Here is an 18,526-nt window from a genome sequence, read left to right as displayed (position 1 = left end):
AGATCCCACAAGCAGCCATGAAATAACTGTTTTTTTTGGCCAGATTCTGGTGCGAGGAGCTGACGTTGGGTCAGGATGGACCTGCTGTTCTTAGATTTACCGACTATTTGGTTGTCAGACCACATTCCACCAGATGGTTCAGCTTTGTACAACTCGTGAAAATTAAGTAACTTCCTTCTGTGTTCAGGGCATCATTACATCATTATGTTTGCTGCTTCCTCATATTCCCCTGCTTTGGTTCTTTGTAGTTTTCGCTCATCCTGGAGGAGCTTTGCCTCTAACCTGCTGATGCTAACTTTTGGTTGGCTCTTAAATGTTGCCCGTTGTATCTTTGCTGAATTTGCTCTGTTTCTATTTTTTTTTTATTCCCCTGGGATCAGAGTGAAATTCCCCCGGGATCAGAGTGAAGTTTTCCCAGGATCTGAGTGAATTTCCCCCGGGATCAGAGTGAAATTCCCCCGGGTTCTGAGTGAATTTCTCCTGGGATCGGAGTGAAATTCCCCCGGGATCAGAGTGAAGTTTTCCCAGGATCTGAGTGAATTTCCCCCGGGATCAGAGTGAAATTCCCCCGGGTTCTGAGTGAATTTCTCCTGGGATCGGAGTGAAATTCTTGTCAAAACCAGAGAGAAATCTCCCTTGGGATCTGAGTGAAATTCCCCCGGGGTCAGAGTGAAATTCTCCCAGGATGAGAGTGAAATTCCCCCGGCATCAGAGTGAAATTTCCCCGGGATCAGAGTGAATCCCCCCTCCCACCCCACCCCACCCCCCGGGCTCAGTGAGAATTTCCCCCGGGATCAGAGTGAATCCCCACCACCAACCCCACCACACCCCACCCCCCGGGCTCAGTGAGAATTTCCCCCGGGATCAGAGTGAATTCCACCCCCCCCCGGCTCAGTGTGAAATTCCCCCAGGATCAGAGTAAATTCCCCCCCCCCCCCCAACTCCTCCTAGGCTCAAGGTGAAATTCCCCCAGGATCAGAGTGAATCCCCCCACCCCCCAACAGGCACAGGGTGAAATTATTCCCCCCGGCTCAGTGTGAATTTCCCCCCGGCTCAGTGTGAATTTCCCCCGGGATCAGAGTGAATCCCCCCCCCCCCAACAGGCACAGGGTGAAATTATTCCCCCGGGACCAGAGTGAATTTCCCCCGTGGTCAGAGTGAATCCCCCCCGGCTCAGTGTGAATTTCCCCCGGGGTCAGAGTGAATCCCCCCCCGGCTCAGTGTGAATTTCCCCCGGGATCAGAGTGAAATTCCCCCGTGGTCAGAGTGAATCCCCCCCCGGCTCAGTGTGAATTTCCCCCGGGGTCAGAGTGAATCCCCCCCCGGCTCAGTGTGAATTTCCCCCGGGATCAGAGTGAAATTCCCCCGGGATCAGAGTGAATCCCCCCCCCCCCCCCCGGCTCAGTGTGAATTTCCTCCGGGGTCAGAGTGAATCCCCCCCCGGCTCTGTGTGAATTTCCCCCGGGGTCAGAGTGAATCCCCCCCCGGCTCAGTGTGAATTTCCCCCGGGATCAGAGTGAATCCCCCCCCGGCTCAGTGTGAATTTCCCCCGGGGTCAGAGTGAATCCCCCCCCGGCTCAGTGTGAATTTCCCCCGGGATCAGAGTGAATCCCCCCCCGGCTCAGTGTGAATTTCCCCCGGGATCAGAGTGAAATTCCCCCGGGATCAGAGTGAATCCCCCCCCCCGCAGGCACAGGGTGAAATTCCCCCGGGATCAGAGTGAAATTCCCCCGGGATCAGAGTGAAATCCCCCCCCCACCCTCCCCCAGCCACAGAGTGAAATTCCCCTGGGATCAGAGTGAAATTCCCCCGGGATCTGAGTGAAATTCCCCTAGGATCAGAGTTAGTCCCCCCCCGCCCCCCAGGCTCATGGTGAAATTCCCCCGGGATCAGAGTGAAATTCCCCCGGGATCAGAGTGAAATTTCCCCGGATCTGAGTGGAAATTCCCCTAGGATCAGAGTGAATCCCACCCCCCCTCCCCCCAGGCTCATGGTGAAATTCCCCTGAGATCAGAGTGAAATTCCCCTGGGATCCGGGTGAAATTCCCCCGGGTTCTGAGTGAATTCCCCCCCCCCCCCCCGCTCAAGTTGAAATTCCCCCGGGATCAGGGGCGAGATTCTCCGACCCCCCGCCGGGTCGGAGAATCGCCATGGGCTCGCGCGAATCCCGCCCCCGCCGGTTGCCGAATTCTCCACCACCGGATATTCGGCGGGGGCGGGAATCGCGCTGCGCCGGTTGGCGGGCCCCCCTCCGTGATTCTCCGGCCCGGATGGGCCGAAGTCCCGCCGCCAAAATGCCTGTCCCGCTGGCGTAGATTAAACCACCTACCTTACCGGAGGGACAAGGCGGCGTGGGCGGGCTCCGGGTCCTGGGGGGGGCACGGGGCGATCTGGCCCCGGGGGGTGCCCCCACGGTGGCCTGGCCCGCGATCGGGGCCCACCGATCCGCGGGCGAGCCTGTGCCGTGGGGGCACTCTTTCCCTTCCGCCTTTGCCACAATCTCCACCATGGCGGAGGCGGAAGAGCGAATTTGCTCTGTTTCTAAACCTTTGCTCTCGAGTCGCCAGGTATCTTTATGAAACCGCCACGAGGTTCAAGTTCAAGTACTGATCAATAACTCAACACACCAATTAGTAAGATTCAAATCAAAACACATTTATTATTCACAGTAAACCACTACTCATGCATAAACTCTACTTTCTAGACTATTCTCTATCACTAAAAGGCCTATACTTAGCTTCGTAACTGGCCCACCAGGTCAGGGGAACAAATGGCCTTTCGTTCGATTCTGAGCCTGCAGGATTCAAAAGCTGGTATGGACTGGTAGCTAGGAGCGCCTATCTCGTAGCATGCGTTGACTGGAGACTTACTTGGTTGATGCGGCAGCTTTGGCAGGTCACTGTCAAGGGTTATTTCGAGCTGCTGGAGACCCTGCCAAGAAGGACGAATTGAACTTGGGGACTCTATTTTATAGTCCCCAGGGGCTTCCCGCCCCTTTGGGCGGACCCCGTACCTGGTTCCAAATGATTGGACTGCCTTCCGATCACTTGGATCGATTTCTCCAATACTGGAGTTGTTCCCTGATCACTGGGCGGTCCCTGAGTGTCCGTTGGCCTTCCTTTGTCTTGGCTCCTGCTGGCGCCGAGGAGTCTGGCTTGGCCTTATTCACCTTTAAATGTTTCCATTGTACCCGGGGATCGCTCATTAGTATGCAGATGGCTGTGAGTTTCAGTGCTGTCTGGGCTTCTGCAAGTTCTAATACACAGGAGACTTTGTACTTGCTAGTTTTTCCTGGCTTGGCTGAATTTCCCTGTAGTCTTTGCGGATCTCCATTTTAAGTCGGGAAGTGGCCAACCCAGGTGGCTACACTGCTAACCTCTGGTTTCATTAAGGGTGCGGTGTTTATAGAGCCTCCTCGACCCCTTTGTTGCTTAATTGCCCATCACCATTTGAATGAGATGTGTCAGGGTCCTTCCTGCCAATTCCCTTATTTCCCCACTGTTTATTTTTGTTATCATTTTTTATCCATGGATGCTTAATGGAAAAGTATCTTTAAGCCAAGCAGCAGAGAGAATTAGGAATTCAAAAGTTACAACAGACAACACTCTGCTAACTTTGAACAGTAAATCTCAAAACTTTTCGGCACCCAAGAGATGGGGTGGGACCTGGTTTGATTGATTGTCTGGTAGCCAATGAATTGGCCAAAAGGCTGTATTCTGCCCGGAAACAGACGGCCTCCGTCTGCGCTGCAAGAATTCTTAATCTCAGGATGTCCCAACGTTCTCCAGAGTGTAGTAAGAAATTCACCAATATGGAAATGCTTTGTAAAAACTGAGCTCTATAAATCTAGGACACACTAATGGGCTGCAAACGATGATGAAGCTTCACTCCACCTACCCAATCTGTGCACACCGTATTTCATCCCTAAGCTGTACCGAGCTGTGCAATCTGCAATACGCACCCTGGATAAGACAGAGAAAAATCAGGCACGTACTTCCTCCTGAGGGGAAGGGTTGTGAGCCCCATCGGGTGAGGACAGATCAGGCTCCGCTGTCTAATACTGACTGACTGGACTTACCTTACAACCGCTCGTCTCCACCCTCCATTCATTTAAACTCTGCCACTCACACCTGTTAGACATTTTAGTTGCTATGATATGAAGAGTCTAAAGTTCTGTTCCTTTTTCACAAACACACATTTATTTCCTTCCAACAGCCTTTGCACAAAACTCTCACTACACATCACCTGACAGAGGCCACCTGAAGCCCTTTTACATCAGTGTCAATTAATGAATACGTAACATAAATGAGACAACTAATTGCAATGTCTCTTAACCCATTACTTAACAGTCTCCCCTTCCTTGGAGAAAGAAAAAAATTAGGTGAAAACAAAATTTCAAGAAACTCAAAAACACACACATGATTTCCCCCTATTTTTGTTTTGTTTGCACGAGAAAGAAAAAACGAAAACAGTCACAGAAACAAGCGCCCTTCATAAACAATATCCAAAAGTTTCTGTGAACTCGCCCCTCTTTTCGTAAAACAGTCTGACAGTTTATAGCTCCTGTCGACCCATTTAATGTTTGTTATTTCCCCTCTGTCCAAAATCTGCTTCAAACTTGCGATGTCTATCCGTAACCTCTTTTCATTGACACTTTTTGTAGAGTGCACATTTTCCCACAGGGATTTATTGTCAATGTGACAGTCAATAGGTATATTACCCAAATCCCCTAATCCCAAAATTTCTGTCAATATCATACTTATATAAAAGGCCATATCCACCGCCTCTACAAGCCTTAACGTCTCAGCAGCCAAAGTGCTTTTTTCCATTCTCCTTATTTTCTTTGTTTCCCACACAAGCGGGCAACATTTACCATTGTTCCCCAAAAGGAAAATTATAAAACCTCCTGCGCTTGAAACCCCATCACATAAATTTGCGTAGGACGCATCACTATAAACTATGAGTTTCAAGTGCCTAAGGTCACCTAAAACCGGGAACTTCAAAACACACTCCTGCATTTTTAGTTTGGCCAACGCTTTATTTGCTCTTATTATGTCTTCCACTTTGGGATCATTCATTTTTGTACTCAACTCTAAGACATCAAAACTCACGTCCGGTCTAATCTGTCTCCCGAGCCAGTTCAGTTGCCCAATTAAACTTCGCAGTTGCTCTTTTTCTATCTTTGAAACCATTGCGTCTTTTTATGAAACTCGGCCACGACTAATTCCGATTGGGCTGATGCTTTCCAAATAAGATTGCTGACGTAAAGTTGCCCCTAACTTAGTCTGTCCAATTTCCAGTCCAATATATTTAAATGCACCGGAAGCCTGACTTCCAACCCTGAATTCTTTCCTCAAACCAGAGATTACAATAGCTTCAAAATCACTAGTCCCACCCCACAAAAAATCATCGACATGCATCATAAAAATGCCAGAAAGATTTCCTTTATAGTGCCAGTAAAACATTGCAGGATCTGCTTTCAACTGGCAACAGCGTAACTTTAACAAAACTGACCTTACCGAAAAATACCAGACTCTAGATGCATCATTTAATCCATATACACATTTGTTCAACTTCCAGAGTACCCCTTCTGTGTTAGCTGCTTCTTTAGGAGGACGGAGAAAAATATCTCTCTGGAGCTGATGCCCCTGCAAAAGGGCAGCTTTTATATCTATAGATTTGCATTCCCATGCCTTTGAGGCTAATAGAGCCAAGAAGATCTTTAAAATAACCTTTCCTGGTGTAGGTGAATCTACCCTTAAATCCTGATCTTCTAAGTTTCCTTCAAATCCCCTTGCCACAAGCCTGGCCTTTGCCTTATAAGTTCCATCCGGAAGAACCTTTTCCATGCAAATCCATCTGTGGGATAGAGCTCTTTGTCCCCTCTCCGATACTTCCGTGTATATCCCAAATTCACTCCAACTATGCAATTCTTGCTGTTTAGCTTCTTTGATAACTTTTTCATCTAATTTATTTGAAGCCACCAAAATCTCACGAGCATGTGGGCTTCTACTCCTATTAGTATTCGTAGTCTTACTCATGTTCCGAGATCTTGATAAACTACGTCCCCTCTCCCACCTGGTATCTTGTTCTGTACTCCTACTGCTTGATCTTTCCCTTCTGCTGTGGGATGTCCTTTCAATAGTTCTCGACCTTTTCCTGCGGACCTGTTCACTATCCGATGTACTATCTGAAATGGCATTGCGTTTCTGTGCCCTCCATTTTTGAACTTCGTTTTCCCAATCCATTGTCTTGACTCCTTCCCCTGAATGCTGTACATTCAATCAATGTTTATACTTTCCAGTGGCCTTCCCTTCTCTTCTAATAACAGTTGCATCCTTCCATTGACTAGACCCTTCAGGCAAGTATGTCACTTTTGTACCAACTTTTGGCAGTTGCCCTTTTGGAAAAATGGCCTGTTCTAATTCATCAGAAGTGTTGTGTTCCTCCACAGAAACCCTGTCTATATCAGTTAATTGGTCCTCATAGTTCTATAACACATGCGTACCAGATGACTCTGGTTCCTCGTCATGTCTGTCTGCTCTGTCTAAATTTGAAAATTTGTAATCTGTACCCATTATCCTTGATGAATGTACCCTAACAGTTTGATTACCATATAATTGTTTTGCCATCTAAGCCTATGATCTTCCCTGGGCCTTTCCATTCATTAGAATGGTCTCTCTTATAGTATACCATGCCTCCTTGCTGAAAAACGGCATCTGATGGCCGTACGTTATGTCTTCATAGAATTTACAGTGCAGAAGGAGGCCATTCGGCCCATCGAGTCTGCACCGGCTCTTGGAAAGAGCACCCCACCCAAGGTCGACACCTCCACCCTATCCCCATAACCCAGTAACCCCACCCAACACTAAGGGTAATTTTGGACACTAAGGGCAATTTATCATGCCCAATCCACCTAACCTGCACATCTTTGGACTGTGGGAGGAACCCGGAGGAAACCCACGCACACACGGGGAGGATGTGCAGACTCCGCACAGACAGTGACCCAAGCCGGAATCGAACCTGGGACCCTGGAGCTGTGAAGCAATTGTGCTATCCACAATGCTACCGTGCTGCCGGTAAAGCTCTGCGAATTCTTTCAGAGACTTCTGCTTCCAAAAAAGCTTTTCTACTGCTATGTAATGCATTTAAATGTTCAGCAAAACCAGAGATAATTGTAGTCCCCTCCCAAGCTGAAGGCTGGTCATCCAAAATGGACGGAATTTTAGGATTTCTACCAAACACTAATTGATAAGGACTATAGTCCCCAACCATCTGCAATGAATTCTTTGCATGTACTGCCCATGGTAAAGTTGAATTTAGCCTGCAATTTGGTCGATCTGCCAAAATCTTCCGCAGCATGTCATCGATGACAGCATGATTTCTTTCACAGACACCATTACTAAATGGGCTTTCTGCAGCCGTATTCATAACTCTGATATTCACATTTTCACACATATCCCTAAACTCATCATTAGCAAATTCTCCCCCATTGTCCGTAAGGAATTTTGCCGGTGGACCCATTCCTGTCCCTATCCATTTTTCCACGATTTGATCCAGAATTACTCTCTTTTCTTTACTTCGTACAATCGTTGATTGACTAAATCTGGTTGCTAAATCTACAAAATGCAAAATAAATATATTATTTGCTTTATCCCAGATCTTAAGGTCCATGGCCACAATGTTGTTAAAATCCCTGGCCAAAGGTAGGGTTACTATCGATCGTGCTGGTGTCCTTCTGTACTTCCTACAAACTTCACAGCGGTCACTAACCTGTTCTATCAGTTTAGTTTGGTCGTCATCCCATACCCCTGCATCCTTTAATACATTTTTCAGCCTCCGAGGAGACGGATGTGCAAATTGCCCATGCAGTTTTAATACCACAAGCTTTTTTATCAGCTAAAGTCCCATTTTCAACTGTCATTAACACATCCTTAACCACTCAACTTGAAATATTATTTGTCAGTAATGTCAGTAATTTACAATAGTGTCCCGACTGCGTAAATTGTAAGTCCACCGTCTTTCTAAAAACTGTTGCCTTATCCTGTTCCATATCCAGTTTCATGTGTGCTTTCTTCATCGATGGTCTGCTCAGAAGCAAAGGTATCTCACTTGATACAACATCCGTGCTAATGAAATGATTCACTCCGGCAATATTGCAAGGGATCACCACTCTTTTCAGCGACTTCAGAGTATTATCATCCCCAAACCTGAAACTTGTGGAACTTTCAAATTCCTTAACCTTGTTACGATTTTCAGCATTCAAAGAGTCCAGGTAACATTTTAACCAGTCAATTCCACACACAGTAGATGTGCAGCCACTGTCCAATACAGCACAGTTGAAGGATTCTGCAACCAACATCCTCATTACCGGCGTAAAACTGCTTGTCAATAGGACAATGCCTTCTTTCTGGTCACTATCTTTTTCCTCTTCTGACTCTTCCGTGTCATGTGTCGCTTCAAACACTCTATCATAACGAGTTGGACAGTTGAAAGCATAATGGTATTGAGAGTCACATCGAAAACATCGATTTATCATGCCCCGTGCATTTCTGGGGTTCATCTTCCTATTGTAGGTTCTAACTGGGTTTCTGTCTTCATAATTTCCTTGTCTCGGTCTCCTTCTATAGTCTTGAACCCTGTTCGTAGCCATACGATTTCACCATCCTGTTAGTAGTGTATCTTCCATATTCTGCCTTATTGCAGGCTGACCTATTTGGGTCATCAGAGCCATCGGAATCGAATGTTTCCCCAGAAACTTTTGGAAAGCTTTTGTCATCTGTTCGAATAAGGTATCCTTATCAGTAAACTGAACTCCTGTCAAAACCAGGAGCCTATCCATGTTGCTCACTCTAGCACAGTCAATTAATTTAAAGGCCAACATAGACTGTGGAAATTCCAGGTTGTGTTTCTGCAGCCTTTTATATAGTCTGCCAAATTCCATTATATAGTCTTCCATGGAGATATCCTCCATTTTCCAGAATTTATCATAATCTGACCATGCTTCATATGCACTTAACAAGTCATCTTTCTTATAAATCTTATCCATATAATGTAATAAAGTCTCCAGACCTTCTTCAGAGGCTAACTCTTCCAATTCCAGCTCAGAAAGCACTTTGTTTCGGATTTTACTGCCATATGGTAGAGAAAGAGCCAATGCCATACCTTGTTTTCTCTTTCCCAAAGCAGTTACCTTAGTCCACATAACTACTGCACTTCTCCATTGGTCGTACGATTCCCTTTCAGAAAATAAGGGAGGATAGTCATATCCAGCCATCTTTATCCTCGGTTCAGCCATATATCCCTTTCTTTTTTTCTTTTCTTGATCTGGAAAGTTGTATCTTTCAACCTTCACATTTACACAGCAACCATCCTCTGCTACCAATTGTTAGACGTTTTAGTTGCTGTGACATGAAGAGTCTAAAGTTCTGTTTTTCACCAACACACATTTATTTCCTTCCAACAGCCTTTGCACAAAACTCTAACTACACATCACCTGACACAGGCCACCTGAAGCCCCTTTACATATGCTGGCCGGTGAAGTCCTTTCGGCCCCGGCTGGCGGGGCGCCAAAGGCCTTCCACACCAGCCGGTGGAGCGGAAACCACTCCGGCGCGGGCTTAGCCCCTCACGGTGAGGGCTTGGCCCCTAAAAGTGCGGAGAAATCCGCACCTTTGGGGCGGCCCGATGCCGGAGTGGTTCCCGCCAGTCCGTCCCACCGGGACCCCCCGCCCCGCCGGGTAGGGGAGAATCCCGGCCCATTTCTCTGCAAAGCTCGGTATGTGCAGTAGCTTAACAGGGCCAACTTGATCCCGGCCAGCACAGGGATTGTCGGGTAGCTGCAGAGAAAAGGGAACATTGCGTACAGCCCTCCCGGGTAGCGATGCTCCTTAAATTCAAAAACAAAGAAAATACGCAAGAACCCCAGTTCTAACTGGAAGTTGCATGTATTCCACTCAGCACAACTTAATGCCAGTCTCAAGCCCAGTGTGGAACATATAGCATTCCAGACATTTGTCCAGAGAGGACCGGCAACAACATGTTCGGATTATGATCATCGCCTCCAGCAAAACAGAGGAAAAAGAGCTCAAGCTACCAGAAGTAAACTAGAGGCGAACAAAAGATCAGGTTCCATATTTCCCTGGCGCAATGCCAAGCACCCAGAAATGAGGAACAGGACAAGTTGCTCATTGAACTAAGAAAGCGTCCCACTCCCCCCACCCCCAATAACCCCACAGGGGGGGGTGCAACAGGATGTGAACCAAAATACAGGAATCAGCTCAGCCCCAGGCCCCGGTGCAGTGAAGAAGCGATACCTAACCTCTCAGGACACCCCGAGGAAGCGACTGCAAGAAGGGACATCCCAGGCTCTGGGATTCCAGCCTAGCACCTCCCAACATACAGGAATCAGTAACCCCCAGGACCTCCAGTACACGCCGACACCCACATCCCAGCCGGCCCAGTACCACTCCGCCCACACCCAGGGCACAGCCTCCATTTTTACTGAAGAAAAAGAATGGTCCTGCCAGCCCCAGCCCCAGAGACCCCATCACCGAACAGAAGAAGAATCATCGAAACATCCAACAATTGGGAACCCGGGGGCGGGGCAAAGGGGGCCGAAGGAAGAATGCTCAAACTAATCTAAAAATATCACCCACCACCCCGACCCCAGCACCATCCCCCCCAGCACCCTGCCCCCCCCCAGCACCCTCCCCCCAGCACCCTCCCCCAGCACCCTTCCCCCAGCACCCTCCCCCAGCACCCTCTCCCCCAGCACCCTCTCCTCAGCACCCTCTCCCCCAGCACCCTCCCCCCCAGCACCCCCACCCAGCAGCCTCTCCCCCAGCACCCTCCCCCCCAGCACCCTCCCCCCCAGCACCCTCCCCCCCAGCACCCTCTCCCCCAGCACCCTCACCCAGCAGCCTCTCCCAGCACCCTGTCCCCCAGCACCCTCCCCCCAGCACCCTCCCCCCAGCACCCTCCCCCCAGCACCCTCCCCCCCAGCACCCTCCCCCCCAGCACCCTCTCCCCCAGCACCCTGTCCCCCAGCACCCTGTCCCCCAGCACCCTCACCTCAGCACCCTCACCCAGCAGCCTCTCCCAGCACCCTCTCCCCCAGCACCCTCACCCAGCACCCTCTCCCAGTACCCTCTCCCCCAGCACCCTCCCCCCCAGCACCCTCACCCAGCACCCTCTCCCAGCACCCTCTCCCCCAGCACCCTCCCCCCAGCACCCTCCCCCCAGCACCCTCTCCCCCAGCACCCTCACCCAGCAGCCTCTCCCAGCACCCTACCCCCAGCACCCTCTCCCCCAGCACCCTCTCCCCCAGCACCCTCCCCCCAGCACCCTCCCCCCCAGCACCCTCCCCCCAGCACCCTCCCCCCCAGCACCCTCTCCCCCAGCACCCTCTCCCCCAGCACCTTCTCCCCCAGCACCCTGTCCCCCAGCACCCTGTCCCCCAGCACCCTCACCTCAGCACCCTCACCCAGCAGCCTCTCCCAGCACCCTCTCCCCCAGCACCCTCTCCCCCAGCACCCTCACCCAGCACCCTCTCCCAGCACCCTCTCCCCCAGCACCCTCCCCCCCAGCACCCTCCCCCCCAGCACCCTCTCCCAGCACCCTCTCCCCCAGCACCCTCTCCCCCAGCACCCTCCCCCCCAGCACCCTCCCCCCCAGCACCCTCCCCCCCAGCACCCTCCCTCCAGCACCCTCTCCCCCAGCACCCTCACCCAGCAGCCTCTCCCAGCACCCTACCCCCAGCACCCTCTCCCCCAGCACCCTCCCCCCAGCACCCTCCCCCCCAGCACCCTCCCCCCCAGCACCCTCCCCCCAGCACCCTCCCCCCCAGCACCCTCCCCCCCAGCACCCTCCCCCCCAGCACCCTCACCCAGCAGCCTCTCCCAGCACCCTACCCCCAGCACCCTCTCCCCCAGCACCCTCTCCCCCAGCACCCTGTCCCCCAGCACCCTGTCCCCCAGCACCCTGTCCCCCAGCACCCTCTCCCCCAGCACCCTGTCCCCCAGCACCCTGTCCCCCAGCACCCTCCCCGCCAGCACCACCTCCCCGCCAGCACCACCTCCCCCAGCACAGCCCCCCCACGCCTTGCCCTGTCCCAACCTCCCGAACCTCTCAGGATAGACAACACGCCATACAGCAGGATGTGTAACCTCTCGAAGACAGGCCTTTATCAGGGAAAATGCTGTTCCAAATGCGAGAACTCTCTCCTGCGCCTCCACCATTCTCCCAAGGATATCTCGCAAATCTTCATAGTGAGCCCTGAACACGTGCACCAGAGAGCTGAGATCTTCAACCAGAACAACATTCTCAATGGTGGCCATCATCTGGGCAAACACAACTCCAAGGCAAAAGCCCAATGTCACCGCAAGCTGGGCCCCGGCCCACTCCCACCGGCACGGTCAAACAAGGATTTTCTGGCAATTTATCTCGGCTCCTCTTCGCCAAACACCATTCAGGATCCTCCAGTAACATAGAGCAAGATGTGTATCCCAGAAAAAGACAAATGTGAGATGTGCATCAGGATAGAATAAAGGATTAGAGCCAAGCCAGAACTGGCGAAAATGCAGCCACCCCCACATCACGGGATTTGGGTGTCGTTGACTCGGCCAGCATTTGTTGCCATCTCTAATTGAAATGAAATGAATGAAAATCGCTTATTGTCACAAGTAGGCTTCAATGAAGTTACTGTGAAAAGCCCCTAGTCGCCACATTCCGGTGCCTGTTCGGGGAGGCTGGTACGGGAATTGAACCGCGCTGCTGGCTTGCCTTGGTCTGCTTTCAAAGCCAGCGATTTAGCCCAGCCCTTGAGGAGGCGGTGGTGAGATACCTTCTTGAACCGCTGCAGTCCATATGGTGTGGGTACACCCACAGTGCTGTTAGGCAGGGGGTTCCAGGAATTTGACCCAGCGACGGTGAAGAAATGGCGATATATTTCCAAGTCAGGATGGTGAGTGATTTATGGATGCCGCAGTGTGGTGCAGTGGCTAGCACTGCTGCCTCATGGTGCCAAGGACCTCGGTTCGATCCCAGCCCTGGATCACGGTCTGTGTGGAGTTTGCACATTCTCCCCATGTCTGCATGGGTCTCACCCCCACAACACAGGGTACGTGGATTGGCCGCGCTAAATCAGGGATGCACAGTGGTTAGCACTGTTGCTTCAGAGTAGCAGGGTCCCAGGTTCGATTCCCGGCTGGGTCACTGTCTGTGTGGAGTCTGCACGTTCTCCCCGTGTCTGCGTGGGTTTCCTCCGGGTGCTCCGGTTTCCTCCCACAAGTCCCGAAAGACGTGGGGCGGGATTCTCCGCAGCCCCGTGCCAGAATCGCGTTCGGCGCAGGGGCAGAGAATCCACTTTCATGCCGAAATCAGGCCCGGCGCTGGCCCAGTGATTCTCCGGGACCCGAGAATCGGCGTGATCGCGGAGTATGCCGCGCGGCTGGGGGCCCATTGACAGAGGCCCGCCCAACAATCGATCCTCCGCTCCCGACCGGCCGAGTTCCCGACGGCGTGGAACTCACCACCTATTGCCGGCCGTGAATACAGGAATCAGCCCAACCCCAGCCCCCAATGCAGTGAAGAGGCAATACCCAACCCTGGTGGGGGATGGGGGGAATCGGACACCGGGGGGGGGGGTGGGGGCCTTATAGGCGGCCGGTGAATGCTTGTGCACGGTTAGATGCTCGGGTGCGCGGCAAGGGGTGGGGGGTGTTCTAATTTTTGCATCTGGTCCTGCGGTCCGAGTCCACCATGGAGCTCGGCACAGCCACTGGAGGCCGCCGCCATGCTCATGCACGGACTCCAAACCGGAAGCGTGGGGCCCGTATCCGCAGCGAAAACTGCGAGATTTACTCTGGGTCCCTGCGAGCCCCCTGCAGGGCTGAGAATTAGCTGCACTTTTTTACAGGAATCTCTGGTGTAAACTCCAGCATTATTTTTTTTGAAAATATATTTATTCAGATTTTGCAACAAATTTTCAACAAACCCCCCCCCCCCCCAAGAAAAAGAAACAAAAACACAACAAGCAGAAATTATACATAGGATTTCCCCCACATACAATAACCCCCCATATAACGGTAGAAAACACAAATAGGGAAAAAACCCCACCTTAACCCAAACGCCACCCCAAAAGAAACCCCCCTCCCCGCCCCTGGGCTGCTGCTGCTGCTGACCTCCTCCTAACGCTCCGCGAGATAGTCTAGGGACGGTTGCCACCGCCTGAGGAACCCTTGCACAGACCCTCGCTAGGCAAACTTTATCCTCTCCAGCTTGATGAACCCTGCCATGTCATTGATCCAAGCTTCCACACTCGGGGGCTTCGCATCTTTCCACAGTAACAAAATCCTCCGCCAGGCTACCAGGGACGCAAAGGCCAGAATACCGGCCTCTTTCGCCTCCTGCACTCCCGGCTCATCCGATACCCCAAATAATGCTAATCCCCCAGCTCGGCTTGACCCGGGCGTTCACCACCTTGGACATAGTCCTCGCAAAACCCCTCCAAAACCCATCCACTGCCGGGCACGACCAGAACATATGGGCGTGATTTGCTGGGCTCCCCGAGCACCTCCCACATCTGTCCTCCACCCCAAAGAACCTACTCAGCCTCACCCCTGTCATATGCTCTCTGTGAATAACTTTAAACTGTATTAGGCTGAGCCTGACGCAAGAGGCGGAAGAATTAACCCTACTCAGGGCATCAGCCCACAGACCCTCATCTATCTCCTCCCGAAGCTCCTCCTCCCACTTGCCCTTTAACTCCTCCACCGAGGCCTCCTCCTCTTCCTGCAGCCTGCCCTCAGGCTCGTGCCCATACAGGACGCCATCTCTAACCTCTTCCACGCCGCCCCCTCTCCCTCCATTACCCACTTACAGATCATCGCCACATTGGCTGCCCAATAATAGCCACATAGATTCGGCAGTGTCAGCCCCCCCTGTACCTGCTACGCTCCAGAAACACTCTCTTCACCCTCAGGGTCTTATTCGCACACACAAATCCCATGATGCTCCTGCTTACCCGTTTGAAAAAGGCCTTGGGGGATCAAAATGGGAAGGCACTGGAACACAAAGAGAAACCTCGGAAGGACCGCCATTTTGATCGACTGTACCCTACCCGCTAGTGAGAGTGGCAGCATATCCCATCTTTTAAAATCCTCCTCCATCTGCTCCACCAACCGCGTCAAATTGAGCTTGTGCAGGGCCCCCAACTCCTAACTACCTGGATCCCCAGGTACCGAAAGCTCCTTTCCGCCCTCTTCAGCGGTAACTCGTCTATCCCCCTTCCCTGGTCCCCTGAATGCACCACAAAGAGCTCACTCTTCCCTACGTTGAGTTTATACCCCAAAGTCCCCAAACTCCCTAAGGATCCGCATGACCTCCGCCATCCCCTCCACTGGGTCTGCAACATACATCAACAGGTCGTCGGCATACAACGACACCCGGTGTTCCTCCTCCACCCCCCCCCGCCCCCCCCCCCCCCCCTGAACACCAATCCCCTCCATTTCCTGGACTCCCTCAGTGCCATGGCCAGCGGCTCAATTGCCAGTGCAAACAACAAGGGGGAGAAGGGACACCCCTGCCTCGTACCCCGGTACAGCCAAAAGTACTCCGACCTCCGCCGGTGCGTAGCCACACTCGCCACTGGGGCTCTATATAGCAGCCTGACCCACCTGATGAACCCCTCCCCGAACCCAAACCTCAGCAACACTTCCCAAAGATACTCCCACTCCACCCAATCAAAGGCCTTCTCCGCGTCCATAGCTGCCACTACCTCCACTTCCCCCTCTACCGAGGGCATCATAATCACATTGAGGTGCCTCCACACATTAGTATTCAGCTGCCTACCCTTCACAAATTCCGTCTGGTCCTCATCAATCACCCCCGGGACACAGTCCTCAATTCTCGTAGCCAGCGCCTTCGCCAGCAACTTAGGAGCGAGGGCAGCACAGTGGCGCAGTGGTTAGCCTGCTGCCTCACGGCGCCGAGGTTCCAGGTTCGATCCCGGTCCTGGGTCACTGTCCGTGTGAAGTTTGCACATTCTCCCCGTGTTTGCGTGGGTTTCGCCCCCACAACCCAAAGATGTGCAGGGGTAGGTGGATTGGCTGTGTTAAATTGCCTCTTAATTGGAAAAAAATGAATTGGGCACTCTAAATTTTAAAAAAATCTTTGAGGAGCGAGATCGGTCTATACGACCCACATTGCAATGGATCCTTGTCCCGCTTCAAAATAAAAGAAATCAGTGCCCTGGGCATTGTCGTGGGCAAGGTCCCCTCCTCCCGCGCCTCATTAAAAGTCCTCACTAGCAACAGGCCCAGCAGGTCCACGTATTTCCTGTAAAATTCAACCGGGAACCCACCCGGCCGCGGGGCCTTCCCCACCTGCATGCTCCCCAATCCTTTAACCAGCTAGAACGGTCCAGTGCTGGGTCCAGCACCGTGTTGAAGTCCCCCCCCCCGCATTATCAAGCTTCCTACCTCCAGATCCGGAATCCGACCCAGCATGCATTTCATAAATCCGGCATCATCCCAATTCGGGGCATATACGTTCACCAGTACCACCCGCACCCCCTGCAGCCTACCGCTCACCATCACGTATCGACATCCATTATCCGCCACAATATTCAGCGCCTCGAACGACACCCGCTTCCCCACCAGTATTGCAACCCCTCTGTTCTTCGCATCCAGCCCCGAATGAAAGACCTGCCCTACCCATCCCTTTCTCAGCCTAACCTGATCTGCCACCTTCAGGTGTGTCTCCCGGAGCATAACCACGTCTGCCTTCAGTCCCTTTAAGTGTGTGAACACCCAGGCCCTCTTGACCGGCCCGTTCAGGCCCCTCACATTCCAAGTTATCAGCCGGATCAGAGGGTTACTCCCCCCCTCCCCCCTGCTGACTAGCCATCCCCTTTTCTAGGCCAGCCACGTGCCCTCGCCTCCCGCACCGTCCAGTCCCCCATGCAGCGGATCCCTGCCCTGACTACCTCTCCTACTTCCAGCTCCCCTTTGGCCAATGCAGCAGCCATCCAGTCCCCCCCCCCCCCACCCGCGCTAGATCCTCATCTCGCCATTTTGCTCCCCCCATGACACTCCCGTAAGTCAGCTGACTCCTGCTGACCCCGGCCTCTCCCGCCATTCCATCGACCCCCCAGTGTGAGAATCCCCCCACCACTTGGCAATCAGTGTGCGCTCCTCTCCAGCACCGCCCTTCCCCCCCCGGCCCCGCCCCCATCCTTCCCTAACGCGGGAAAAAAAACGCGCTTTCCATCTGAGCCGGCCCCGCCCCCTCTGGCGCAGCTCCTTGTTTGCGGCCCTACCCCAACTCCCCATCCCCGGGCCTCCACCCCCCCTGTTCCTCCGTGGGGCCCCGCCCCTCCAACACCGACGCACACACTCTCCCATACCCCCCACATCAAATCCATTCACCCATCCCCACCCAGCACCCAAACAAAAAGAACATCCCAAATGCAGTAAACACCGTAAACACCCCCCGCGACAAACCCTCAGTTCAAGTCCAACTTTTCAGACTGGTTAAAGTTCCACATCTCATCAGGCGTCCCAAAATAGTGGTGCCGATCTTGGAAGGTGACCCACAATCGCGCTGGCTGCAGCATCCCGAACTTCACCCCCCCTTCCGATGGCGAACCGCCTTAGCCCGTTTGAAACCAGCCCTCTTCTTAGCCACCTCCGCACTCCAGTCCTGGTAGATTCGGATCTCCGTGTTCTCCCACCTTTTTTGGCCCATCTCAGGACGCACTTTCTGTCCATAAAGCGGTGGAACCTCACCACTACAGCCCTTGGTGGCTCGTTGGCTTTGGGTCTCCTTGCCAGGACCCGATATGCCCCACCCAGCTCCAGGGGCCTTGGGAAAGCTCCCGCGCCCATCAGCGAATTGAGCAGCGTGCCCACATATGCCCCGGCATCGGGCCCCTCCACTCCTTCAGGGAGACCCAGAATCCGAAGATTCTTCCTCCTCGACCTATTCTCCAGGTCCTCAAATTTTTCCTGCCACCTCTTGTGCAGCACCTCCACCTTCACCGCCAGGCCCAAGATCTCGTTCTCGTTCTCTGAGGCTTTTTGCCACACCACCCGGATCGCCGCCCCTTGGGCCTTCTGGGTCTCCACAAGGTTCTCAATCGACGCCTTCATTGGTGCCAGCATTTCTGCCTTCAGCTCCACAAAGCAGCGTTTGAGAAACTCCTGTGACCACTGCGCCCACGCTGCTTGGTCTCCACCCGCCGCTATCTTGCTTCTCCTCCCTCGCACTTTCCGCTGCACCAAAATCACTTCCTTAACCGCTCCACTCCTGGTCCAATCCATAGTGCCGGGGGAACCTTGTTGTCACCTTCCCACACTGGGAGCCGTCGAACAATTGCCGTTGGGGCCCCTCTAAAGAGCCCAAAAGTCCGTTCCTGGCGGGAGCTGCCGAACGTGCAACCTACCTCGGCATAGCCGCAACCGGAAGTCCAGCAAAACTCCAGCATTTTTACATCGACATGGGGACATAGTCCCATTTAGGAAGA

The sequence above is a fragment of the Scyliorhinus torazame genome, chromosome 13 (assembly GCF_047496885.1).
Source record: "Scyliorhinus torazame isolate Kashiwa2021f chromosome 13, sScyTor2.1, whole genome shotgun sequence".
Classification (NCBI taxonomy): Eukaryota; Metazoa; Chordata; class Chondrichthyes; order Carcharhiniformes; family Scyliorhinidae; genus Scyliorhinus; species Scyliorhinus torazame.
The sequence above is the reverse complement of the archived record's forward strand: the minus strand, read 5'-3'. Positions refer to the sequence as shown.